A 27,402-nucleotide genomic window follows, 5' to 3' on the forward strand; every position below is an offset into this window, starting at 1 on the left:
GTCTGTATTTTTGGACTTTTACTCTATGCACTGCACATATCAAAATAAATATAGAATGAATTATTAGAAGGCCTATTCATTGAAATGTATGGGGCAAGTTAAGCTGTGTTAGGGCTTTAAACTACATTGTTTGTCCCTTAACAGTTTGACTTGTACAGTGGTGCCACGCATAACGAACGCCTCGCACAGCGAACGCTGCGCACAACGAACTTCATGTCTTGCTTCCTACAACGAACTTCGTTTCACACAACGAAGTCGCCCGAGCTGCATCCTTCCGCGCAGGCACTGCTATTAACTGCCCTCTCTCCGCCTGGCTCCCTGTGCAGTGGCGGACCGTCGGCTCGCAGGGGCCCGGCGCCTACTGCTGATGCGTTGGGGGGGCGGAGCTACTCTCGCCGCTTCCCCGATGCTAGAAAAAAAAATAAAAATGAACAGTCCCAGTTTTTGCCGCTGAGACTCTGCCCTCTCTCACTGTAAAATTAGACTCTACTTAGTCTGTCTTTAAATTTAAAAAATGTGTGTTGTTTTAAAAAACAATTATGTTGTTAGATGTATCTAAATAAAAATAATAACCAAAAATTTATCTTTTTTTATGTCATCTTAGCATATTTTATGCTACAGAACGAATTATTTTTTTTAACATGTATTGTTATGGGAAAACGCGTTTCACATAACGAACTTTTCGCATAACAAACTTGCTCCTGGAACCAATTAAGTTCGTTGTGTGAGGCACCACTGTATTTCCATGGTAATATTTAGGCCACCAAAGGTTGCATATTAATAAAATGCAAACAAACAAATGTAGGCTTATATAAATAACAGAACATGACTTCCAGTGTGCTCAGAGTTATGGGCAGAAAATCATGATAAAATAACCCCAGCTAAAAGCTGGAGGTATTTTACTGTGCTGGGAGTACTGGGCCTAAAAGTTGTGATCTGATGCTCCCAGCAGGCGCTTATATGATTTGTGGTGCCTAGTCTGAACCTACCACCCCTGATCACATCCCCTACTCCATGATCCAAGCAAAGACAGATCAGGATCAAGGCTGAAGTGAGTTTTGATAACAACTTTAGTAGTTGGGAATTAAGACCTATGTCAGGCAGACTTACATGGTCTGTGCTCAAGAATTGTAGGGAGAGATAGAGATTAAGTATGCCAGAATTTAATCATGTTGAATCTTAATCATGAAGAAGTGGAATCTTGGCAATGTGCCAAATACAACTCTGGCTACCTTGTTGGACATTATGAATCAACTGTGCAGGTCTTTATCTGCTAATATTTACTGTGTGACTATGTTACCCCTCCATCACATCCCTAACTTTATCGAACAAGGTCTGCAACATCCCCAATCAAAGCCACCCATCATAAAAAGAGCCTACTATTATTTTCTGTTGGTAGTACAGTGGATATCAGGCAGGAAAAATCCCCAGTCACTTGTTCTGGTTAGTGTTATCTTCAAAATGGCACTCCTAGTAGTAGGAGTACTGTGAAACTTTCACTAAGGGTACCATTTTGAAAATGGTAAAGGCCAGCAACAGGAGATTTTCCTCCCTGATTACCAGGTGCCCACTAACAAGAATAATGGTAAGCCTTTTTGATAGGGGGGAGGGTGTTTATTGTGGGATTGTGGGCCTTAGTCAGGGGGTTGGGGATATGATTGGAAGATGGTTTCTTGAATTGAGGGGTGGGGGAGGGAATGGGAATGTGATTGGGGTAGGATCTTGGATTGGGGAGGTGGGGGAAGCTATAGCAGCCACTGTAAGATGTATACTAAGAACATTGGGCCATAGCTTTGAGGCCTGATTCTCCTCCTATTGGAAGGAGGGAGTCTTGGGGTGGGGGGAGGCCTTTTGGGGAAGGGGATTTGTATTCAAGGGCACTTTGCAAGGATGTTGTGTTTAATGGTTCTCTTTGAAAGGGGGTGGTCTTTGAAGGGAAAAAGGGGCATATTATTTTTACAAGCACTATTCTTTTAAGATGGCACTTATGAGCATTGGGCTCTGGCTTATCAGTCCAATGCTATCTTGTAAGAAAAAATAACACCAATTTTATGTTAGTATTATTTTTCCAGGCTAACACAGTTTGTGGTTTTCTCTGCAAGCTGAACTATTTGATATACTTAATAATGAAGTGTTTTACATGCATTTGTACGCTTAGAGGGGCATAATAAAAAATAAAAGTCTAAGTCTCCTTTTGGCCTAGGCCCTAAACGCTGAAAGTAGAAGAAGGGAAAATGCCCATTCTCAAAACAAATGTCCAAAATAAGGTTTGTTTTGAGAATGGCCTACCTCTACGTTCATAAACGGCCATACCACCACTACATCTACACTTATAACACATTATCAACCCAAAAACAGCCTAAGTCCCAAACGCCCAAAACCAGACCTTTTAGGCAAAGGAGGGGCCAGTCCTTTGCCTAAAAGCTTGATTCTGTAACTGGTGTCTGTCAAAAACAATACCGGTTACAGAATCCACACCTCTCCCCCTAAGAATCCACCCCCCCTAACGATTGCAGCAGGAGAGATGGCTCATCTTGCCTGCCGCGATGGTGATCGGCCCAACGCTGAATTGCCGCAACCCGCAGTAGGAGAGATGTCAATCTCTCCTGCCACAGTTTATGGCAGTTCAGATAGAGGGGTGATCGCTATCATGGCAGGAGAGATAGCCAATCTCTCCTGCTGCAGTCCATCCCCCATCCCTGAACTGATATGGGCAGGAGAGAGCCCAGGCCCTCCTGCCCCGACGCAACCCCTACCCCCCGATTGGATTGGACAGGAGGGAGCCCAACCCCTCCTATCCCAATGCAGCACCCCCAACATCCCTTTATCAGATCAGGCAGGAGGAAGCCTAACCCCTCCTGCCCCTGCGACCTCCCTACCCCCCACTTTCACTAAGATATGGGCAAGAGGGATCCCAGGCCCTCCTGCCCATGCACGTACCCACCCCCAAACCTCCCAACCTCCGACCCCATGAGGGTCAATTCTGGTTGACCCAGGTGCATAAGGCCCCTCCTGTGGGCAGGCCTTTGGCGCCAGGCCCAATCAGGCCCTAAGGCCCACCATTCGGCAGATGGTAGGCCTGCCAGGCGGATGGGCTTGGGACCTGTCCGTCTGTCCAACTTCTTTTAGGTAAAGGAGGTGCCGGGTGTAGGAGGTGTCACAGGGTCAGAGGTTGGTATGGTTTTGGGGGGCTGATCAGGGGTTTGGGGGACGGTCATGGAGGGGTGCATAATTGGGAAGAGGGCCAGGGATCTCTCCTGCCCATATCTTAGAGGGGGTGGGAGGTAGTGGGGTCGCAGTGGCAGGAGGGGTAGGCTCTCTCCTGCCTGGATGGTATCGGGGGCATTGGGGTTTCGCCGGAGCAGGAGGGGTTGGGCTCCCTTCTGCCCGATCCGATCATGGGGGAATTGCATCAGAGCAGGAGGGGTTGGACTCCTTCCTGCCCATATCAGTTCAGGGGGAGAGGTGGATCGCACTAGGGGAAATTGGGCATCCCCCTGTTGCAATGTCATCCCTCCCGAATTGTAGCTCCTACGGAGTGAGGATCGTGGCAGGGGAGATGCCTCATCTCCCCTGCTGTGATCCTCTCAACGAAGTGCCGCAGGTGGGGGGGGGGGGCGATCGCCATCGCGGCAGGGGAGATGAGCCATCTCTCCTGCCATGATCGTTGTGGTGGAGGGTAGGCAGGTTGCCAGGGCCACTGAGCTGGTTGCCACTGCCGTGATCAGCTCAATGGCCCCTTTTTTGGTACTTATACCTGTTTTGACTTGGTCTAAGTCAAAACATATAAGTGCCGACTAGGCAACCTGCCTAAACCTTTGGTTATACCTGCTGTACGACTATGTCTAGGTCGGCCCACCTCCTGCCCTTTCCCCGCCTCTAATGCTCTTATGTGTTTAGAGGCAGGGGAAAGGCCTAAGCTGGTTTTAGATACATCTAAAACCAGCTTTGATTATCGGTACTTGGACGATCTCGTACAAATGCTCAAACCCATCTGATGGCAGTTAGCCATACAAATGTAGATATTCAATAATATTGCACCTAATTTCTGGGAATGCCCTTGACCTGCCCATGCCTCTTCCTTGGTCATATCCCTCTTTCAGTTACATTTCCCAAAATATGAGGGATCTTCAAAAAGTATCCACACTTTTTTTTAACACTATGAAATACCTCAAAATCAAATTACACCACTTTTCCATATAATCACTCTGTTTTGTGATACATTTTTCCCAGCATCCTTCTAACTTCTTAATGCCATCAGAAAAGAATGTTTTGGGTTGAGCATAAAAATATGAAAGTGCGGAAACTTTTTGAAGAACCCTTGTAAATAAGATGAGTAACTGTTGAAAAGCTTTTACTTCTCTTTATAGCAGAAGAGATGAGTTTAAAAATGCTTTGTCTATACATATCTTAATACAACCAATGAAGACCAATGAAGAGGCTGACTATGGTAATGTCAAAATTAAGTTGATATTTTTAGTATAGCCACTGAGGTCTTTGTGAAAGTGTAGCTTAATCGTAAGATTGATGAATTTTGTAAGGTAAAGTTGTTTAGAATGCACTATAAAGCACAGTTACTTACCGTAACAGGTGTTATCCAGGGACAGCAGGCATATATTCTCACATGTGGGTGACGTCATCTACGGAGCCCCGAAGCGGACAGCTTTTCAAGCAAACTTGATTGAAGATTCAAGTTTGCTGTGCTGCACCATGCATGTGTGCCTCCTGCTCCACTAGAGGGCGCATCCCCTCCTCGTGGTCTCCAGTTCGTTTTCTTCTGCGGAGCCTAGAAGTTGTGTATTTTTAGGCTCTGCCCCAAGTGCCTTCTAGCACCGCGATTTTCTTGTTTTTTCTTGTTGGAAGTCGCTGTGCACGTGTTATTTTTTCTTTTTTCCTGCTCGTCGCGAAGTCGACTTCGATTTAGGCGACCCGGAGGCTTCCAGGTTGTCACGGCCGCGTGGCCTCGTGGGCCGAGGCCTGTTTTCTTTTCTATGTCCCGGCCTTTGACCGGCTTCAAAAAGTGCACCCGGTGCGATTGTCTTCTGTCTATTACAGATCCGCATTCTCTGCCTGGGGGCCGATCATCCGACTGAGTCCTGCCCCCGGTGCGCTACTTTCCAGAACCGGGCCCTCCGTCGACGAAAAGCCCGCATGGCGGATCTGTTTGCCGTTGATCTGCCCTCGACCTCGGCCTCGAGGTCGGCCTCGGCTTCGGCCCCAGCCTTGACCTCGGCCTCGAGTACCTCGGCCCCGCCTCGAGACTTGACCCCGAAGTCCTCGGGTTCGCAGAAGTCCTCGGCTCCGGGTAAGTCCCCTCTTCCTTCCTCAGGTTCCGCACCGATGAAGAAGCCAGCCTCGGGGATGCCGGCCGGGCACGGTGGGAGTTCCTTGCCTACGGCCCCGGCGAAGTCCTCTGGACGTGCCTCCACCTCCCGGGAATACTCATAATCGAGGTCGCCCTCGGTGGAGTGCACTGCAGCATCGGACATGCCCTCGATGCTGTCCGTGCCAGTTTTTCAGGACATGCTTCGGGCGATGATCTCGTCGGAGCTGTCCGCTGCGCTGGCCCACCTTCAACCGGCCCCAACCTCGACCTCGCGTGTGCCGGACCAGCCTGAGCCCCGTGTTGAGCCCCCTCGAGGCAAGGTGCGCCAGTCTCGCCGCATCTCATCCTCCTCGGATTCCTCGCCGAGGCGCTCGAGACACTCTCCCCCCACGGAGCTCCGCGGGGCGAAGCGTCGGTCTAAACGGGTCGAATCCTCGAGCCGCCGAACCTCCAAGAAGGCCTGGAGTTCTCCTACGCTCTGGGGCCGCTCCCCGACGTCTCGTGCGGGACCGCTGAGGGTAGCTGAGTTGTCATTCTCTAACCCTCGGATTCTTTTGACTCCTCCTCGGTTCGGGGCTCCGGTTCGAGGTCCCAGGCTTTCGCCGAGGGAGTAAAGTTGTTTAGAATGGACTATAAAATTTAGATATGCATGTTATAGAATAGGATGCAAGGCAATTCTGTGCATAACTCCTAATTACTGCTAATTAAGTGCTTGTTTACTCCAAAAATTGTTTTTGCCTATTTGACTAATCAATTTATGTATGAATCTGGGATCTTTGCCCAAATTTGAGCAACCTGTATATAATTCAGGAGACAGTGTCTAAGAGACCAGTGCATTTGAGCTGGATATGGAGGGTGAGATGTTGAGGTCCAGAAGAGAGAAAGTATAGGAGCAAGAGTAGAGATGCAGGATAGATTATTGTAACTGAGAGTATGCAGCAAGGCAAGGGATATTGGTTCATAGTATGGAGCTCTAAGAAAATAGCATGAGGGCATTTGGTGGAGGATGGAGTGGCAGAATGTTCACTCCTCAACAGACAGAAGAGATGTTGGAGTGATGAGGAATATATCCATGATTCATAGAATTGGAAGAGGTAGTGCAACAAAATCAGTATGTATAGGAAGGGGAAGATGGATTAACTGGCTGCACTAGAGGTGAAGAAGGATTTTCTAGTAGTATGAAAGGAGATAATAAGCTAAATAAGTGTTTGGAAGATAAGAAATGTTTTGAAAAGTTTTAATAGGGTGGTGAGACTGATAGAGGTGGAAAAACGTATGCACAGGCAGAAAGGGATATATCAGAGTTGGTTTGGGAGTTTTCCAATTCTTTAGATTAATCAAGTTGTCTTTATCATTTTTCTGAAGAAGAGGATGAATCAGGGGACTGAATTTTACAGATTGGAGGGGGATTGAGTGGGGAACAGAGGACTATCTATTTTGTAGCTGTGCTACAATCTCATATGCATATTTTATTAAAGATTTAACTTATGGTAGGGAGGATGAGTTCAAGCTGGTGATGTAATCAGGAGTAAGAGAAAAGTTTTTTTTCTCTTGGAAGAAATCCCGGAATGGGATAATTACTCCATAATCTGAGGCTTGTTCCTGTTTATCTAATTAATTATTAGAGAAATCTTCTGCAGCTCATTTTGACTTCTATTTATAGTTCTTCTGATTTTATATTTAACAAATAGATTACCATTTAGGATTCTTTAGTTTATTACATATTTTATTGGTCAGTTTATTGTGTTTTACATTTTTTATTGCCCAGCTTGACATTTTTGTCTATGATTCATGTACACAGCAATCTTACAATATTATTCTTGCGGCAAAAGCTTGTGAAAGGCTTTTTTTTATGAATGGTTCTTAATGGGTTCATAAACATTTCAGATAGCCTGCATAAAACATCGATACAGTTATTGAGAGTGCTGTCTTTGGTATCTTTTCTTCATTTGAGGTGGCACTGTTTAAAGTTGCATTCACATTTGTCTTTTTTGTGGCCTTACAAGTTAGTGAGTTGGTAGCAATAGTAAAATCTTCAGTTGGGTTTGTAGGATTGTTGCAAGAGGATGTGAAGCTCATTAGACATGAAAAAATGGTTATTGATCACAGAAGAATTAACAATGGATCAAGTAGAAAAGAAATAAAGATTTATCTGCATTGGGTATCTGGTTTAGTGACCTGCCCTGTTCAAACCACAAGGATATCCTGGGATTTAAGGGAAAAATCACTTATTTTTGGTTAGAGATTTAGATGAGTCATTGTTAACCAGGTTTCAATTTGGAACAATTTTACCTGAATTCAGCAGATGCTGGATTAAATCAGACCCAGTTTAGTAAAAATCATTTCAGAATTTATGCTGCTTCTTTTGTGGCAGGCAAAGGATTCTCAGTGTAGACCATTCAGCAATTGATTGCCATCATTCAGAAAACTTTAAGGGCTTTTTCTTATATGGGTTATAATCACATTTTTTTTTACTATGCTTATATTATTTTTATTACCTCATCATTGACAACTACTATTGAATTTTGGTTCATATTTTGGGTACAGAGTAATGCAGGGGAATCTAGATAGGGAATGCTTTGGGCCTTACTGCAAAAGGAGTTTGACTTCAGTGACTGAACTCCAGAGAATGTGCTGAGTTCACTTTTCAAAGCCTGGGGCTCATCACCCCCACCCCCCAATCTATATTGATTCATTTGTATTGGGAATAATCGTTGTTATATGAAAGGGATACCTTTGATCCCATATATGTGGAAGGACATTTTCAAAACATATATACAATTTGGACATATGCTGCTAGACATCCAAAGTCAGCATTAAGAAAATGCCTATTTTCGAAAGGCAAACCACTATACATCTAGACACACACACACACAGACACACACACACACACACACATATATATATATATATATTTTTTTTTTTTTTTTTTTTAAATCCTCTATCAACTTCCAGGTCATTGGGATTCCCAGACCGCCAGGACGTCTATCTTTATACCACATTTTCAAACAAAATTTCATCCAAGTCCCAAATGCCCAGAACAAGACCATTTGGACGTTAGAAAGGCCAGTCCTGTAATGGACTGGCCACCCAGACATGGCAACATTCCAGTGGGGCATCTTAGAGGGCACTGCTGTGAAATTCATATAAAGGGTGCCAGATAAACATCTCACCAATACTCCCATATAGGTTATGGTGAGCACCCCCAAAATCCACTATACCTACCTGTCTACAACCCAACTAGCCCTTATGACTGTAGGTGGTACCTATATGCAGTAGAGTAGGGTTTTGGGTTTTTTTTTTTGTGGGATCACATTTTCTACCATAAATGTAGTGGTTAGAATGGCTTATGGAACTTGTTACTCCTCTCTCTGGTTCACTAGCCCACCCACCAGGCTACTTAAGACACCTTAAGCTCTACTAGGCTTTCCAAGCTCTACTAGGCTATACAAGGTGCTGATGTTCCGGAGACAGGTATGTACATTTGTATTCTTATATTTGTAGGTGTGAGGGGGTCCATGAGCACTGGGAAAGTGTGGGAGTGTCTTACCTTAATTCACTACACATCACACTGCACATCAGCCGGGTATATTAAAGCAATCTTACTAAAGCTTTATTATACCCGGAGTTGCAAACAAATATGCTACCAGCTATGCTCCTTAAAATGTAAAAAAAAAAGGGCTGCTGTGCACTGTGATGAAGAAATCTAGTGAATGAAGTAGCATGGCATCTGAGAAAACTAACTTGAAACTGTAACTAGGGGTTAAAATTAATTCTTACCTCCTTTGGGGAAGAGGGGCTTCTGGGCTCCTGTGAGGTTGCTGTCTATCATGGGGTTTTTCAGACTTCCTGGGAAGCTGTGAGCATGTGCAAGAGTTCACACATGCTCAGTACGTGAACTGACCTCCTGTAGGCCACAAATGAAGCCTGGGTCTTGATTTTTGAGGTATATAATCTAGACTTCCAGAGAAATGGCATTTTTGTCATTGAAAGTTTTTGGGATGTAGGAGGTCGATTTAAAACAGTTCCAACAGTTTGGGGGTCACCTGAAAAGTCTTATTGGACTTAGTTAAGGTAGTTTTTGAACCATTTAGTTAACTGGATAATTTTAAAAGCGTACTTTGGTAGTTTGCCTATGTACAGGTTTCAGACAATCCACACCTGATTTCTTTGTAGCTTCTCCTCAACACAATGCATCACTTCTCCTTCCCAATCATTGTTTACATTACAGGAATCATCTTTAATAAATTGAAGAGCTTTGTCTGCTCCTTTTTCTCTTAGCCATGCAACCAAATTATCAGCAATTATTTCTGCACGAGTCATTTCTTTAGTTACTTTTTTATAAACAAAATGTCACAGATATCTGCCCCTGGCTCCTTACAAACTGTGTAATGTTCCTCACCATACCTGAAAACATTTTGCCATTCTATTCTGTCTTTAACATGACCCTGGTATTATCACGATGACCACCAAAAAACAAACAAACAAAAAAAACAATTGATGCTATTCTGCTACGGTTCCTCCTCAAACTGTATATCCAATTTTTCATGATTCTCACCTGCCCCCTTTCATCTTATCGTGATCAATCCCCGAAGCAATGTCCAAGTGACTGATGAGTCCTAATTCTAGCTTTCTATTTCCTCCCCCACCTCAGCATCTCTTTCCCTCCCTTCCTCTCTCCCAAGTTCATGCCTTCTGTGTCAAAAAACCCATTCCCTTCCCCCACCTCAGCATCTCTTTCCCTCCCTTCCTCCATCCTCTCTCCCAAGTTCATGCCTTGTGTCCAAAAACGCACTCCCTTCCCCCTTTTGTGTTTCGCGTTTGCCTCCCATGTTCGACCTCCTTTTGTCCCTCATTTTCCTTCCACGTTCAACCCTTTCTGTGTCCTGAATTTGCCTCCCACATTCATGTCCAGCCCTCATCTGCCAGCAACTTTCTCATCCAAATGGAGCTCTGGGAGGTAGCTGGAGCCGCGAGGCTTAAGCCCTCCCTCCAACGTCAGCGCTGACATCAGGGAAGACATCCAGTTGGCTATTTGTTCTGCTGTAGGGCAGGTAGGAAAAGAAGACAAGCCTCGCAGCTCGAGTTGCATCGAACCCTGCAGGATCCCCGAGACCATGAGGGGTGTCCCCATGGGATCCACGTGATCCTAGGGGGCATCCCCACGGGATTCCCATGACCCTCAGACTTATAATTACAACCCACATCACATTACAACCCTTGGGTTCCGTGGGATTTCCGTCGTCCCCATTCCCGTTCAGCTCTCTACTGCTGCTATCTGCCCTGAGTCTCCCACTGGATTCTTCTGGAAAGATTAACCCCTTCTACCATTAAAAGCACAGACTCAAGGCTGAGGCTTACACATACAGCATGATGCTGAGTAACCCAGTAGTCAGACATGTCACTCAAAGCAGCACTTGTATTCACCCCCTTTGCAGGGGGGGAGGGGTAGAGATTGTTTACCTGCAAATAACAACAAAGGGCCAGAAGAGAACTAGAGAAATGAGGAAATAGAATTTTTTCCCCTAAAACTTGGATAGCTTATGTATATATTGCTGACCATCCGATTTACAATGCTATATTTTTTTATCTAACTTGGACAACCCCTTTAAGGTTTTTTTGACATTTTATATCTTAAATGCACTTATGTAATTTGGACTTTAAATTTGGTTAAAACCCATAATATAAAAAAATTGATAAATTTGGAGACAGTTTTGCATTTTGTGGCAAATCATGATGTCTAGGAGTTTTTTCAATATTTTATTTGTTTTCAGCACACCAAAATACATAGAATTAGATGAAAATAATCAAACAGTTTTTAGTCGCAGACTTATAATTACAACCCACATCAGTACAACTACTTACACTTACAGCTAACTGCCTCTTTTACAAAGCTGTGCTGGCCCTTTAAATCTCTATGGACTTCAGGGCCGTTAGCGCGGCTTTGTAAAAGAGGCCCTAAGTATATCCATCAATGAGTCAAGCTGCTCCATAAATCTGCCTTTCTCCTCTAGTTTTGTTCTGCCCACAGAAACTTTGCTGGCATGTTCCTACATGAATTTCAACTTTGCTTTAATCTTAACATGGCTGTTTATAAAGGACCACTGAATTTTGGATTTGCTTTGAACCACTGAACAAGCAATCTACTGTATTTTTTGGACCATAAGACACACCTGACCATAAGATACACCCTAGATTTAGTGGAGGAAAACTAGAAAAAAAACATTCTGAACCAAATTCTCCCTACTAGGCTCTGTACCCAACCCCACACTCCTTGCCAGGCTCTGTACCCTATACCCCCTCTCTGCCAGACTGTACCCTGTCCTCCCTCTGGTGGTCTAGTGGCTGGCAGGTAAGCATGGACAGGACAGGCAGGCCTAGTGGTAGGCAGACAGGCAGGTAAGAACAGGAGACCAGGCAGCAGGCATCCCCCAAGCCTCCTCCCACGCCCCCCTACCCCGCAGGCAGACCTCAGCTTCACACACACCCCGTATCTATTTTTAATTCAACAGGCCTTGCCCCCTGTACCTAATTCCTCCCATACCTATTTTTAATTCGGCAGGCCCCAGCCCCAGTTACCTTATTTCAATTTCACTGCCTTCCTTTGCTGGACGCGGCTACCTCCTCTTCTCTAGCAGTAGATTGGTGCGTGGGGCAACCTGCCTGGTCGGCTGATGTGGCTGCCTCTTCTCTAGCGGCAGAGTGGCGCACAAGGCCGCCTGCCCAGTCCCATGCCGTGGTGAAGTGGCATGGGATCAGGCAGGCAGCTCCGCGCACCACTCTGCCACTAGAGAAGAGGAGTCAGCCACGTCCAGTGAGGGAGGGCAGTGGAATTGAGAGAAGGCAACGGGGGTGGGGACGGTGTGGGGTATTCACTCCATAAGATGCACCCTTATTTCCACCCCCTTTTTGGGGGTGGAGAAAGTGCATCTTATTGTCCGAAAAATACGGTAGTTAGGTAACTGATCAGTCCACTAGTCCTGTAATTTTGCCTGTTTTATTCACTGATGTCTAATTAAATCCCTTACAGATAGTAGTTCAGCTACAGGTAGTGCCTGCTTGATCCCACTAAGGCTTGATGTACTAAAAATACCAACTGAATCGCTGTTGGATGATTCTCTGACTGATTCTCCAGCAGTGATCAATGCATTAACAAGTATGCATGCAAATCATTTGCATGAAAACGCAACCGATCAATCACTCAGTGAGCGATTGACACATGAACAGAGCTCTAACAGCAGTGACAAGGGAAGCAGTCTCCTTTCACTTCTGTTAGGGCTCCTCTTTTTTTGCAATGGCACAGATGTGTATGTATTAGACATGCACAATCTATCCCATTAAAAAAAGAACTCCCTGCGCCATGCATCTCCCAACCACCATCTCCCCGAACCCCCCAAAAATGGCAGGAGAGATGCCCAAACTCTTCTGCCACGCAGAAAACCCCTATGCTATGGCTTCCCCACTTCACCGGGCACCCCGGAGCTACTGCCCCCCTGAACCTCCCCTAAAATGATTGGAGAGATGCCCACTCTCTCCTGCCACCGGATGCCTCTACCCCAAACCTCCTCCTGTACTTCTCTTGTATATTTTTAAAATGTTGGAAGCAGGAAGCCCACTCTCTGGCTCCTGCTTTGGGTCCACCTGTCTAAATGATGGGCTGTCCCCTCCCTAGTACATCCCTAGAGCGGCGCCAAAGGCCCTGATTGGTTAAGATGCCTAAGGCCCCTCCTAAGAGGTGGGGCCTTAGGAATCTGTCAATCAAGCCTTAGGCATCTCCCTCTGTATCCTGCCATTTTTTTTGGGGGGGGGGTTGGGGGGCAGTGGCTCCGGGTTGTCTAGCACAGCTCCTGATTGGTGAGGCCCGACTTTAGTGCAGGAAGAGGCGGTCGGAGCATACTGCGAGTGATTTCCTTCACTCGCCGGCGCTCCAGCTACTCTCTCCTGCCTCTCTGGCTGCCCTCTCATACTTGGTCATTCACGGTCAGAAAATACCGTGAATTACTGGGACCGCGAATTGCCGACTGCGAATGACCAGGGAAGCACTGTACGAGTATTATAACCCTTAGAACTGGAAAAGCTTTAATATCTCTGACTTCTCTGCTAAGCATCTTTCCTTTCTGACTCCACTGCTTTCCTGATCTGTATTTGAAATATAGCCTGCAGCTTCCTGATGTTTACTGATTTAACTAATTCTGTTGTATCTAACCCCAGGTAACTATACTGCCTTTTCCCTGAACTGATGTAGGGAGTACAGCTCTCAAAAGCTAGTCACAGATGAATTGAGCTAGTGTTAAATAAAGATTCACTGACCTTGTTTACTGACCTTTATTTCTATGGTTGCAAGATTATATCTGATATAGTGATTCTCTGCTATCTTTTTAATACAAACTTCAGGGCATTAAGAATTTGCTTCCCAGGACGTTTCAATACCTTATCACATCAGTATATTGTTTTCTTTAACAGTTTAGATTCTAGAAAGCTCTCTGTAATTCTTAACTTGTAAGTTTACATTTGCACAAGAGTGCCTCTAGATGGCTCTAAAACATTTCATCTGTAGAGCTTCAAATTAATTATGCCAAAAGGCACTATAGAGATACTTCCCATTACAACTTGACATCTGTTTGTTATAGTTTGTGTTGCTTTATACAGCTAATCAACTGAATTTCTGTGCAAATGAAAACATGCTGACATAATCATTAACAGGTGTTGAATAAAGAATCTCCTGGAATACAAATAAGGAAAGGTTCTGGGTAATATGTTGAATATTAATATTGTTGGAGTAGAACAGTTACCAGACTCAAGACTTTTTATATATATATATATATATATACTTCTTTTAACCTGCTTCAAAAATCATATAAAATTAATCTTATAAGCAGTTACTTCTCTCAGTTTTCAGAAGTCATTGCTTTTATGTTTTATAAACATTTATTCAAGTGACCTATCAGTTTCTTAGTAACAATGGTAAAAATGTTTTGGCTTTAAGTTATTACAGTACATCCTCCAAATTACATCCATAAAAATAATTTTAACTGGTAAAATTTCTGGTACTTATAAATTCATATGGAAAATATGGGGTGAATATTCAATATAGTGGCCACAACTTTCTTTAAGGAACCCTTTTACTAATTCATGATTAGCACACGAGTAATAAGTGCATGATAACTATTTGTCAAAAATATTTTAGAGATGAGAGAGTGGGTAGAGAATTGACATTCCTGCATTATCCAGCTAGCATGTTATAATTACTATGTTCTAAATGGATAACGGAGGGTTACCATTGGAGCACCTAATGCCTCCTAAATAAGAAACAGTAAGGCCCAGATTCACAAACAAGGCGCTTAATGTAATCAGCAAACTGTAATTATAATTTTTATTTTTTACTATCTTATTTTACTTTTAATTAATGTTTCATAATAATTCTAATCTCCATAAGTTATCATAAATAACTCTCCCGTGAACCTCCACCTATCAATCATACCATTCATATTTAACACAGGACTGTGTTTCCCCGATTGGCATCCTTAGGAGCTGTATCAACGAGGTTCACCACTTCATTCTCACTTTCTAAAACACATATGCACCATATATCTTATACTATGCTCATTTTCTCATATATACTCCTAACCCATTTGCAACTTAACACCTACCTTTAAACCAAGCTTGTAAAAAGGCAAGAACTCAGGGTTCATCATAACTCAGATCCCACCAGCAACCGAATTACACACAACTTGGCATGAGAGAGGCTGAATGACGCCATGCTTAAATACTAATTTCCAACTTATAATCAAAACCAGCTGACCCTCCCATTTCCAATTTACAACAAATTCCATTCCATCTCTTTAATTAAACCATTATGTTTTGCCGTATGCCACTGAAATATAAGCCTCTGCACCTTCCTTAATGACATGTCTGATGCATTCCCGCCCCGAGGTAATCTCATGTGGATCAACACCACAAATCTAACTTCTTCTAAAGTATGCGCACATGCCATCCAGTAGAGGGGTATCTTCTTTTCCTAGCTTCAAATTACTAAGGTGTTAAGCTAATCGGTGTTTAATTTTACGACAGGTCTGCCCCAAATATTACTTGCTGCATGGGCATAATATGCCGTAGACCACTTGTTTAGTATCACAATTAGTACTAGATCTAAGCTTAAATGTTTGTTCACTACCCAGAATATTAATTTGATTTACTACTGACAGGAAAGAGTTTAATAAGTGTGCAGATAAGATGAGTGAGCGGTTTGCCCAGAGGGGTATCCTCGCGTGAAAAGCTCTCTTGTGTGCTTTATGTATTACCATACGAGGATACCCCCTCTGGGAAAACTGCTCACTCATCTCATCTGCCCGCTTATTAATCTCTTTCCTGTCAGTAGTAAATCAAATTAATATTCTGGGTAGTGAATGAACATTTAAGCTTAGAACTAATTGATTCTATGTATAGCACTCAAAAAATTGACAGACTAGAATGACTTTTATTGTGATTCTAAAAAAGGTATGTGTACCTTATAGAATCACGCTAAGTGCCAGTGTGTTACATAACTTTTAGGTTCACCCATTTAGGCTAAGGAAAATAGGCCTAAATCCCTGTACCTAATGTATGCATGCATCAGGTGTATTTTATAACAATGTACCTAATATTTAGGAATGCCCACAATCCACCCATGCCTCTTTCCTGGCCAGTCACCTTTTCAAATTCATGCACTAGAGCAGGGGTGCTCAAAAGGTCATTCGTGATTGACCAGTGGATCGTAAAGGCAATGCGAGTCAATCATGGAGCCCATCCCAGTCTCCACGATAGACTAGTGTTGCCTTTGCATTCTCCCTGCTTCCCCGACACCACAAAAGCCAGGCATGCCCAGAAGCCTTCCTCCCCCAGAGCGGAAGTTACGGGCCAGCCAATCCCTGCCTGGCTGGCTCAGAATTTCCTCTCCGCTGTCAGAATTGACATAGGTGGGTGGGAAGGCTTGTGGGCATGGCGCTTGTGCAGTAGCTGCATGGGCCTGGCTTTTGTGGTGTCGGGGAAGCAGGGAGAAATTGGTGGTGACTGGGGGCAGCAGGGAGAGAGAAAGACTGAATGAAAGGGGGACAGGGAGAGAGAAAGACTGAATGAAAGAAAGGGGGACAGGGAAAGAAAAAGAAAAAATTGGACTCATGGAGGGAGAGAGAAAGATGGTTGGGGAATGGAATGAGGTCTGGAGGAGAGGAAGCATGCAGGAGGCAGAAAGAAGGTAAGAAATATTGGATGCACAGTTAGAAGGAAGTGCAACCAGAGACTCATGAAATCACCAGACAACAAAGGTATGAAAAATGATTTTATTTTCAATTTAGTGATCACAATGTGTCCGTTTTGAGAATTTATATCTGCTGTCTATATTTTACACTATGGCCCCCATTTACTAAACTGCAATAGTGGTTTTTAGCACAGGGAGCATATGAGAGTTGGGAGCAGTACAGGGCATTCAACACAACTCCTTGTGCTAAAAACTGTTATCGCAGTTTAGTAAAAGGGGAGGGGGTATATTTGTCTATTTTTGTATAGTTGTAACTGAGGTGATATTGCATATTATACAGTCATCTGTCTTGACCTCTTTGAAAAAACCCCCAAATATAAATGATAATTAACATTTTCTCTGCGTACAGTGTGTTTTTAAAATTTTATTGTTGGTAGATCATTTTGACTTGGTCATTTTAAAAGTAGCTTGCAAGTCAAAAAAGTGTGGGCACCCCTACACTAGAACTAGTTCATACTTTTTAAAGAATTGTGTTTTCAAGTTGTGTATGTAACTTTAAATTAGTGCCAATTAGCTTCAGTTTTGAGGAGTTCATTGCCAATTATTGGCACCGATTATTTAGTTAGTTTTATAGCCTGTCATCCCCAAGAGCCCAAAATGGGTTACATAGATAATTGCACAGTAGTTTTCAGGATCAATAACAAAAAGATTACAGGATCAGTAATAAGCTACAGAAAATTGAGATGGTTTTTGATAACATACATGCTATGGGGAAACTAAGAACATGCACTCTTTAAAGTTGAAAGGGGATAGATTCCGTACAGAGAATGGTAGAAAACTGGAACGCTCTCCCGGAGGCTGTCATAGGGGAAACACCCTCCAGGGATTCAAGACAAAGTTAGACAAGTTCCTACTGAACAAGGACGTACACTGGTAGGGCTAGTCTCAGTTAGGGCATTGGTTTTGACCAAAAGGGTCGCCACGTGAGCGGACTGCTGGGCATGATGGACCACTGGGCTGACCCAGCAGTGGCATCTGTTATATTCTTATGTTCATGCTATAGTGAATCTACATGCTACAAGAACAGTACACATGTGTTACAGAAAATTGAGAAAGGGTCTAGAGAAAAGTGACTAAAATGGTTAAGGGGCTGGAGGAGTTGCTATACAGCGAAAGATTAGAGAAACTGGGCCTCATTCAAGATACTAAAGGGAATATACTTAGTAGATAAAGACAGGTTGTTCATCCTCTCCAAGGAAGGGAGAACGAGAGGGAACTCTCTAAAGTTGAAAGGGATAGATTCCGTACGAACGTAAGGAAGTTATTTTTCACCCAGAGAGTGGTAGACAACTGGAACGTTCTTCCGGAGTCTGTCAGAGGGGAAAATACCCTCCAGGGATTCAAGACAAAGTTGGACAAGTTCCTGCTCAACTGGAAAGTACGCAGGTGAGGCTGGGCTCATTTAGAGCACTGGTCTTTGACCTAGGGGCCGCCGTGTGAGCGGACTGTTGGGCACGATGGACGACTGGTGTGACCCAGCAATGGCAATTCTTATGTTCAAGTTTATTAATTATTGATATACTGCTTTAGATTCCTAAGCGGTTTACATCATAAAATGTTAAAAATTAAAAACAATAAAGTAGGGGGAAATTATATACAGGAATATACTGTTAGACAAATCACATAAACAACTACACCAGTGATGGGAAGGGAAAAACCAAAAAGGATATGTTGCAAATTGTATGTCATGCTCTGGGTCTAGGTCTTGTATGCCTCTTTAAAGAGAGAGGTTTTAAGCATTGATTTGAATGACACATATGTTATTGGTGGGGGGGGGGGGGGGTTTCAATGCTTTAGTTAAACTAAGTGAATAGAAACTATATAGAATCTCAGAATGGTATCTGCATGGCTGTAATAGACAAGAGTAAAGTATTGCCTAGCAGATTCAGCTGCCTTGAGTTACAGTTCACCGGTTCCTGACCGGTTAAAGTTTGAGACCAGGAGTGAGTTGGTTAGTGAAAAATAATGTCTTTACTGCCTTCCAGAAGGGAAGTAGGTTCTCAATTTCCCTGATTTCAGGAGGGAGTTAAAAACATAAGAATAACCTTACTGGGTCAGACCAATGGTCCATCAAGCCCAGTAGCCCATTCTCACAGTGGCCAATCCAGGTCACTAGTACCTGGCCAAAACCCAAGCAATATTCCATGCTACCAATACAGAGCAAGCAGTGGCTTCCCCCATGTCTTTCTCAATAACAGACTATGGACTTTTCCTCCAGAAACTTGTCCAAACTTTTCTTAAAACCAGCTACGCTATCCGCTCTTACCACATCCTCTGGCAACACGTTTCATAAGAACATAAGAAACGCCTTCGCTGGATCAGACCTAGGTCCATCTAGTCTGGCGATCCGCACACGCGGAGGCCCAGTTAGGTGCTCCTTATTGAAGACCCGGATTTCCCGTATCCCCCGATGTGATTTGCAAGAAGGTGTGAATCCAACTTATGCTTGAAACCCAGAACAGTAGTCTCTGCCACAACCTCCTCCGGGAGAGCATTCCAAGCACCCACCACTCGTTGTGTGAAACAGAACTTTACTACATTTGTCCTGAACCTGCTGCCGCTCAGTTTCAGGCTATGACCTCTTGTCCGTGTCACATCTGAAAATGTCAGTAAAGCTGCTTCCTGGTCAATTTTATCAAATCCTTTTAATATTTTAAAAGTCTCTATCAAATCTCCTCATAGCTTTCTCTTTTCGAGGGTGAACAGTCCCAGTTTTCTGAGGCGTTCTTTGTAGCTCAAATTCTCCATACCTCTGACAAGTTTCGTGGCTCGCCTCTGCACATTCTCCAGCAGAGTTATATCCTTCTTAAGGTATGGAGACCAGTGTTGGACACAGTATTCTAAGTGTGGTCTGACCATTGCTCTGTAAAGTGGCATTATGACGTCTTCCGATCTACTCATGATCCCCTTCTTAATCATGCCCAACATTCTGTTTGCTTTCCTCGCCACCACCGTGCATTGAGTCGATGGTTTTAGGGTTCTATCTATCAGTACCCCCAAATCCCTTTATTGTTCGCATTTGGTTAATGTCACACCCAATATCCTATATTCATGTTCTTTGTTTTTCTTTCCCAGATGCATTACCTTGCATTTGTCAGCGTTAAAATCCATCTGCCACTTTATCACCCACTTTTCCAGCTGGTTCAGATCCTTCTGAAGATCCTCGCAGTCCCTTTGAGAGCCAACCACCCGACATAGTTTTGTATCATCTGATAACTTGATTATATTGCATGTTGTCTCCTCTTCCAGGTCATTTATAAAAATATTGAACAAGATGGGCCCAAGAACAGAGCCCTGGGGCACGCCGCTAGTCACCTTCTCCCAGTCCGAGAATTTCCCATTTATGCTTACTCTCTGCCTTCTGTTCTCTAACCATTTGCCAATCTATCTGTGCACTTCTCCTCCTATTCCATGACTTAGTAATTTACTCATAAGCCTTGCGTGCGGGACCTTGTCAAATGCTTTCTGGAAGTCCAAGTAAATTATTTCCACTGGATGTCCACTATCCATGTGTTTGTTCACCTTCTCAAAGAATTGAAGTAAATTTGTCAAACATGACTTCCCTTTCCTGAAGCCGTGTTGACTAGCTCTTATTAGGTTGTGATCTTCCAGATGTTGTACAATGTTATCTTTAATTATTGATTCAATTATCTTCCCAGGGACCGATGTGAGACTCACAGGTCTGTAGTTTCCTGGTTCACCTCTTGATCCTTTCTTGAAAATTGGGATGACATTTGCTATCTTAAGTATTCTCTGAGTGAAAATTTTTTTCCAACTATTGGTTTTAAAAGCATTTCCTTGTAACTTCGAGTGTCCCCTAGTCTTTGTAATTTTTGACTGAGTGAGAAATCGATCAATTCCATAGTTTAGGCATGCTGTATGAGTATGATCACTTCCGGACTGTTTCCAGGTGGAGGCAGTTTGCTGGAGGGTTGGACAGCCCGAGTTCAAGTTACGATTGGAGGGGCTGCAGAGGATGATTGGAAGTTTCCTTTCTACATAGTCAGAGATCATGCCTTGGAAGCGTTTAAAGGCTAACATTAGTTGTTTGAAGATAGAGCATTGGTGTTATCGGAAGTCAATGGGCCCGGTTCAGTGCAGGGGAGATATGGTTGAAAGTGCCAAAATTCTGTTGGAGTCTCACTTCCGCATTCTGGACTCACTGTAGTGGGTGTTTTTCCTTGGCTAGCAGACCTATATAGAGTACAAAGGCATATAACAGCTGAGTGAAGTCTGTTTCAGAGAAGTAACAGCAGAAGGTTTTAATTGTGGTGGGTAGTAGAAGGAGGCAGATACTACCTTGGAGATATGGGCTGATAGTCAGGCCAGCATACAGTGCGATGTCCAAGCTTGGTCCATGCTTGGTCCAAGCTTGGTCTTTGGGTTCCAGAATGGTACTGTCCCAGGAGATGAAGGGGCATGAGGCAATGCAAGACTCAGCGAATCCATAATAGCTCAGTCTTAGATGGGTTCAGTTTGTTTGCTGTTGGAGTTTGTTGGCTGTCATGCATGCTTTTATCTCTTCAAGACAAGTCTGCAGAGTCTCAAGTTGAGTGACCTGTGCTTTGCCCAGTGGGATGTATAGTTGTATATCATCAACAAAGGAGTGAATGTGGGTTTTGTGTCTATTCACAATTTCAAGGGTCAGACTGATGTAGATGTTGAATAATAGTGGGGACAATAACACGCCTTGGGGTACTCCATAGTTTGTGGTTCTCGGCTTTGAGAGCACCAAGTTCGCCAGGATGAGTATTTGTGTTTGGTCCAGGAAGGATAGTACTGTATTCCTGATCCTGATCTCATAAAATCTGGATATTAGGATTCTATGATCAAACGTGTTGAAGGCTGCGCTCAGGTCTAGTTGGATGAAGAATACATCCTGGACTTTATCCATGTAAATCTAGCAGTCATCTATTACACTGTTCTTCAACTGCCAGTCCGCGGACTGGTGCCGGTCCGCAGAAAATTCCTGACGATCCACGCAAGGCCGGTGAGATCGAGTCAGTAGTTAAATTTCCTGCCAACTGCAGTGGTGTTGGCGGAAGGCTGCTGTTCCACCCAGCCTCGGGTGATCAAGACAGGCTGCTGACATTGGGGCATTCCCTCTGTGAGTCTCACCTATGCAGAAACAGGAAGTTGAAACAAAATAGGTGGGACTCAGAGAGGGAAGGTCCCGACGTTGGCAGCCTGTCTTGATCACTGCCCCTGCCGAGTCACTGAAGAGGGCCGCGGGGAAGGTGCAGGTAGAAGGGAGAGAGCTGCAGGTGGAAGGGAGACGGTCAGCGTGCGTGGAAGCAAAATCATGGAGAGCCTTTGACAGTGGCTGTCTCCCCTCCCAGCAGCTCTTGTACTTGCCAGGGCAGTGATTCACCGGCAACTTCCTCTTTCCTCAGAGGTGGCAGCGGACCCAAGTAAATCGCTGCTGCAGGCAAGTACTGAGAACTGCTGGAAGGGGAGGAAGCCACTGTTGGAGGCTGTGAAGCTGCTGGATAAAGGGAGAGCTGCTACTGGACCTGGAGGGAGGTAGAAGGAGAGATGCTGCTGGGAGGGGAAGAGGGAAAGGTATGGGAAGAGAGTTACTGTTGGATAGGGGGAGGAGGGAAGGGAGAAGGAAAAAAGAAAGGAAACAGCTGGAAAGGAGATTATAGGAGGTGATGGAGGTCAGGGTGGAATGGAGAGATTAGATGAGGGAAAGGGGAGAGAGAGGAATGAGAAAGTAGAGAGAGATTGATGCTGGAAAGGGGGTCAGCAGAGAAATGAGAGAGGGATAAAGATGCTAGATCTGGTGTAGGATAGATAAAAATGAAGAAAGCAGTGAAGCTAGAATGAATGATGTAAAAAGGAGAGAGGAGGCACAGGCTGGATGGAAAGGGGAGGGGGCATAGAAAGAAGTCAGATACATATGGAAGGGGGAGAGGGCAGACAGTGAATGGAATGGGCAGATGCTGGACTGAAGAGACAGGATAGATACTGGAAGGAAAAGAGTGAAAAGAAGATGAAATCAGAAACCAGAGACAACAAAAGGTAGAAAAAAAATAATTTTATTTCTATTTTGTCATTAGAATTTATCAGATTTGAAATATATATCCTGTTAGAGACATAACTGGGGACTGCAAAGCCCAGGCAGTGCATCTTTAGCTTCCAGCTGGCTTAGGGCTCTCTCGGACCAAGGGGCACTCCCCTAACACTATTCCTGTCATGTGTGACTGCAGTATTCTGTTAGCATGATATTTCTGTGTAGCATTCTGTAATAACTTGGCTTTGTTCAGTTTTCTTGATAGTAGAGGGGATATATGTGAAGGGGAGGGGAGACAGGGGTTTTATGGACAGCTGAAACCAAGCCAACATGGCTTCTGCAAGGGAAGATCGTGCCAAAGAAACCTACTGCACTTCTTTGAAGGGATAAACAGCCTGATGGATAAAGGGGAATCCATAGATATCATTTATCTCGACTTCCAAAAGGCCTTTGATAAGGTCCCCCATGAACGGCTACTTAAGAAATTATCGAACCACGGGGTGGGAGGGGATGTACACAGATGGATCAGGCACTGGTTGGCCGACAGAAAACAAAGGGTTGGAGTGAAGGGCCAATACTCCGACTGGCAGAGGGTCACAAGCGGTGTTCCGCAGGGGTCGGTGCTGGGACCACTGCTGTTCAATATATATATCAATGACTTGGAAACGGGAACGAGGTGTGAAGTTATAAAATTTGCTGATGACACCAAACTCTGCAGCAGAGTTAGGAACACAAAGGAGTGCGAAGACCTGCAAAGGGACCTAAGCAAACTGGAAGAGTGGGCAAACAAATGGCAAATGTGCTTTAACATAGAAAAATGTAAGGTCATGCATATAGGGAAAAGGAACCCGAGGTACAGCTACAAAATGGGGGGAACATTGCTGGGGGAGAGTAATCTTGAAAAAGACTTGGGTGTGCTAGTGGATACAACCATGAAATCATCAGCGCAATGTGCAGCGGCCTCGAAGAAAGCTAACAGAATGCTGGGCATCATTTAGAAGGGAATTACAACCAGGATGAAGGAAGTCATCATGCCACTATATCGTGCAATGGTGCGCCCGCATCTAGAGTACTGCGTCCAATATTGGTCGCCGTACCTCAAGAAAGACATTGCGATACTTGAGAAGGTCCAGAGAAGAGCTACAAAAATGATAAATGGTATGGAGGACTGTTCATACGCTGACAGGCTGGACAAGCTGGGGCTCTTCTCCCTGGAAAAGAGGAGGCTTAGGGGGGACATGATAGAAACTTTCAAGATCATGAAGGGCATGGAGAAGGTAGACAAGGATAGATTCTTCAAACTACGGGGAACCACAGGCACAAGAGGGCACTCAGAGAAACTGGAAGGGGAGAAGTTTAGAACAAATGCCAGGAGGTTCTTCTTCACACAGAGGGTTGTGGACACATGGAACGCGCTCCCGGAGGAAGTGGTCAGGCAGAGTACACTACAGAGATTCAAAGAGGGATTGGATGGATTCCTGAAGGATAGGGGGATTGAGGGATACAGATAAAGGGAAGATAAGAGTATGGAAAGAGTATAGATGAAAACAAGGGGGCTAGGGCTAAATCAAGATAACATGACAGGTCATGGACCTGATGGGCCGCCACGGGTGCGGACTGCTGGGCGCGATGGACCTCTGGTCTGACCCAGCGGAGGCAATTCTTATGTTCTTATGTTATGTTGCTCTGTATATTTGTATTTATAAAATGACAATTGTACAGAATATTGTTTCTTTTTATACTTTAATAAAATATGTTCAATATAAAATCATAACTGTGGCTTGTGCAGATGGGATCAGATGGTATGCGGGGTCTGAGCTCGCAGAGATGGGGCGGAATTGGTTTTTTAAAATTTCAGACTTAGTAGTTTGCCGGTCCACAAAATAATTATTTTATTTCTGCCAGTCCACGGGTGTAAAAAGGTTGAAGAACACTGATCTATTATTTCTATGAGTACTGTTTCAGTGCTGTGATAGCTTCTGAAAGCAGATTGGTGTGTGGAGAGGGTATTCTGATTCTTGATGAATGTGGTTATTTGGTTTAGCACTGTTTTTTTCTAGGAGCATCAATTCAAAGGAGAGGTTTGAGACTGGCCTATAGTTACTTGGGTTGTCTGAATCTGGGTCTGGGTCCAGAAAATGGCGGGAAACACATTGAAATGAACAAAATTTATCCATGTTTTTTTCATTTTGTTTTAAAAATCAATTGAAAAAAATTGGAAACTTTGTTAAAGCTGCCAATTTTATTTTGATCAACCAAAATTAGCTGCATAGTGCAGGAAATCAGAGTCAACAAACTAAAGGGACTATTTATTAAATACAGTCAAACCTCGGTTTGCGAGTAACCCGGTTTGCGAGTGTTTTGCAAGACGAGCAAAACATTCTCGCAAAACGTGTCTCGCAAACCGAGTGTTGACTCAATTTACGAGCACCCCCCGATAACCGGCATCGCTCCCCCCCGCTCGCAAAGGGCCCCCTCCCGCTCGAATTGGCAACCCCCCCCCCCGCGAGAACAGGAACCCCCCGCCCGACCAACTTTATCTCACCCCCCCCCCTTTGGCACCGGCAAGCAGCCCACAAGTGCCGGTGCCACTTGAAGATCTTCTTCCTTGTCTCTGCCGGCTTTGAGCATGCATCTGCGCATGCTCAAGCCCTTCTAATTCTCCCTCCTTTGATAAACGAGCATTTTGGATTACGAGCTTGCTCCTGGAACGGATTATGCTCGTAATCCAAGGTACCACTGTAATGTTAAGTATTTACCCCCTAATTCTATAAAATGCTAATCACTGTGCACACATTTTTTGTAATTTACCCAAATTGTATGTGCAATTTAATTGAATAACAAGTGAATTAGCACTAATAATTAACATTTTAACAAGCACAACTATTAGTGCTAATTAGAATCAATTACAAGTTATACATGTATAGTAAATTTAGTTGTGGGATCTGCACCTAAATTTTATGCATGTCAAAATAGGAGGCATGGAAATGGATAGGTTATGGGTGGATCGAAGGCATTAATTTAAGTTATATGCATAATTAATAAGAGCATCTGTGCCTAAAATTTGGCACAGGCATTTGCACTATATTTTCATTGGTACAACTGACCATGCCTAAATTTAGGGGAGAGTGTGGCGCAGTGGTTAAAGCTACAGCCTCAGCACCCTGAGGTTATGGGTTCAAACCCATGCTGCTCCTTGTGACGCTGGGCAAGTCACTTAATTCTCACATTGCCCCAGGTACGTTAGATAGATTGTGAGCCCACCAGGACAGAAATGGAAAAATGCTTGAGTACCTGAATAAGTTCATATAAACCGTTCTGAGCTCCTCTGGGAGAACAGTATAGAAAATTGAATAAATAAAAAGTAAATTGTTACCAGGTGTAAACTGTTCCTAAATTTAAACATGATTTATAGAATAGTGCATTTTTCAGTGCTGATTTTTTTGGCACAATATATAGAATTTAACCGATCCCCTTTTATTGGCAGCTATGGCAGCAAAAGTTCCAACGCTCATAGGAATTCTAAGAGCATTGGAGCTTTTACTGTTGTGGCCAATGATAAAAAATGCTAATGCGTCTTCAAAAAAAAAAAAAAAGGGAGGGGGGCTAATTATTAATTTGAGTTTTAATGCATGTTACATAGAAACATAGAAACATGATGGCAGATAAAGGCCAAATGGCCCATCCAGTCTGCCCATCCGCAATAACCATTATCTCCTCTCTCTAAGAGATCCCACGTGCCTATCCCAGGCTTTCTTGAATTCATACACAGTCTCTGTCTTCACCACCTCTTCTGGGAGACTGTTCCATACATCTACCACCCTTTCTGTAAAAAAGTTTCCTTAGATTACTCCTGAGCCTATTACCTCTTAACTTCATCCTATGCCTTCTCATTCCATAGCTTCCTTTGAAATGAAAGAGACTCAACTAATGCGTATTTACATCACGTAGACATTTAAATGTCTCTATCATATCTACCCTCTCCTGCCTTTCCTCCAAAGTGTACAGATTGAGATCTGTAAGTCTGTCCCCATACGCCTTATGATGAAGACCACACACCATTTTAGTAGCCTCCAGAATTGTACACAATATTCTAAATGAGGTCTCACTAAAGTCTTATACAGGGGCATCAATGCCTCCTTTTTCCTACTGGCCATGCCTCTCCCTATGCTCCCTAACATCCTTCTAGCTTTTACTGTCACCTTTTTAACCTGTTTGGCCACCTTAAGATCATCACATACAATCACACCAAGTCCCGCTCTTCTGTCATACACATAAGTTCTTCATCCCCTAAACCAGGGGTAGGGAACTCCGGTCCTCGAGAGCCATATTCCAGTCGGGTTTTCAGGATTTCCCCAATGAATATGCATTGAAAGTAGTGCATGCAAATAGATCTCATGCATATTCATTTGGAAAAATCATGAAAACCCTACAGCTCTCGAGGACTGGAGTTCCCTACCCCTGCCCTAAACTGTACTGTTCCCTCTGGTTTTTGGAGCCCAGATGCATGACCTTACATTTCTAAGTATTAAATTTTAGCTGCCAAATTTCAGACCATTCTTCAAGCTTCGTCAGGTCTTTCTTCATGTTATTCACACCATCCTGGGTGTCTACTCTATTGCAGATATTGGTATCATCCGCAAAGAGGCAAATCTTATCCAACAGCCCTTCAGCAATATGTTTATAAAAATGTTAAAAAGTATTGTTTATAAAAATGTTAAAAAGAACATGCCTAAGAACAGAACCTTGAGGCACACCACTGGT

The sequence above is a fragment of the Geotrypetes seraphini genome, chromosome 6 (assembly GCF_902459505.1).
Source record: "Geotrypetes seraphini chromosome 6, aGeoSer1.1, whole genome shotgun sequence".
Lineage (NCBI taxonomy): Eukaryota > Metazoa > Chordata > Amphibia > Gymnophiona > Dermophiidae > Geotrypetes > Geotrypetes seraphini.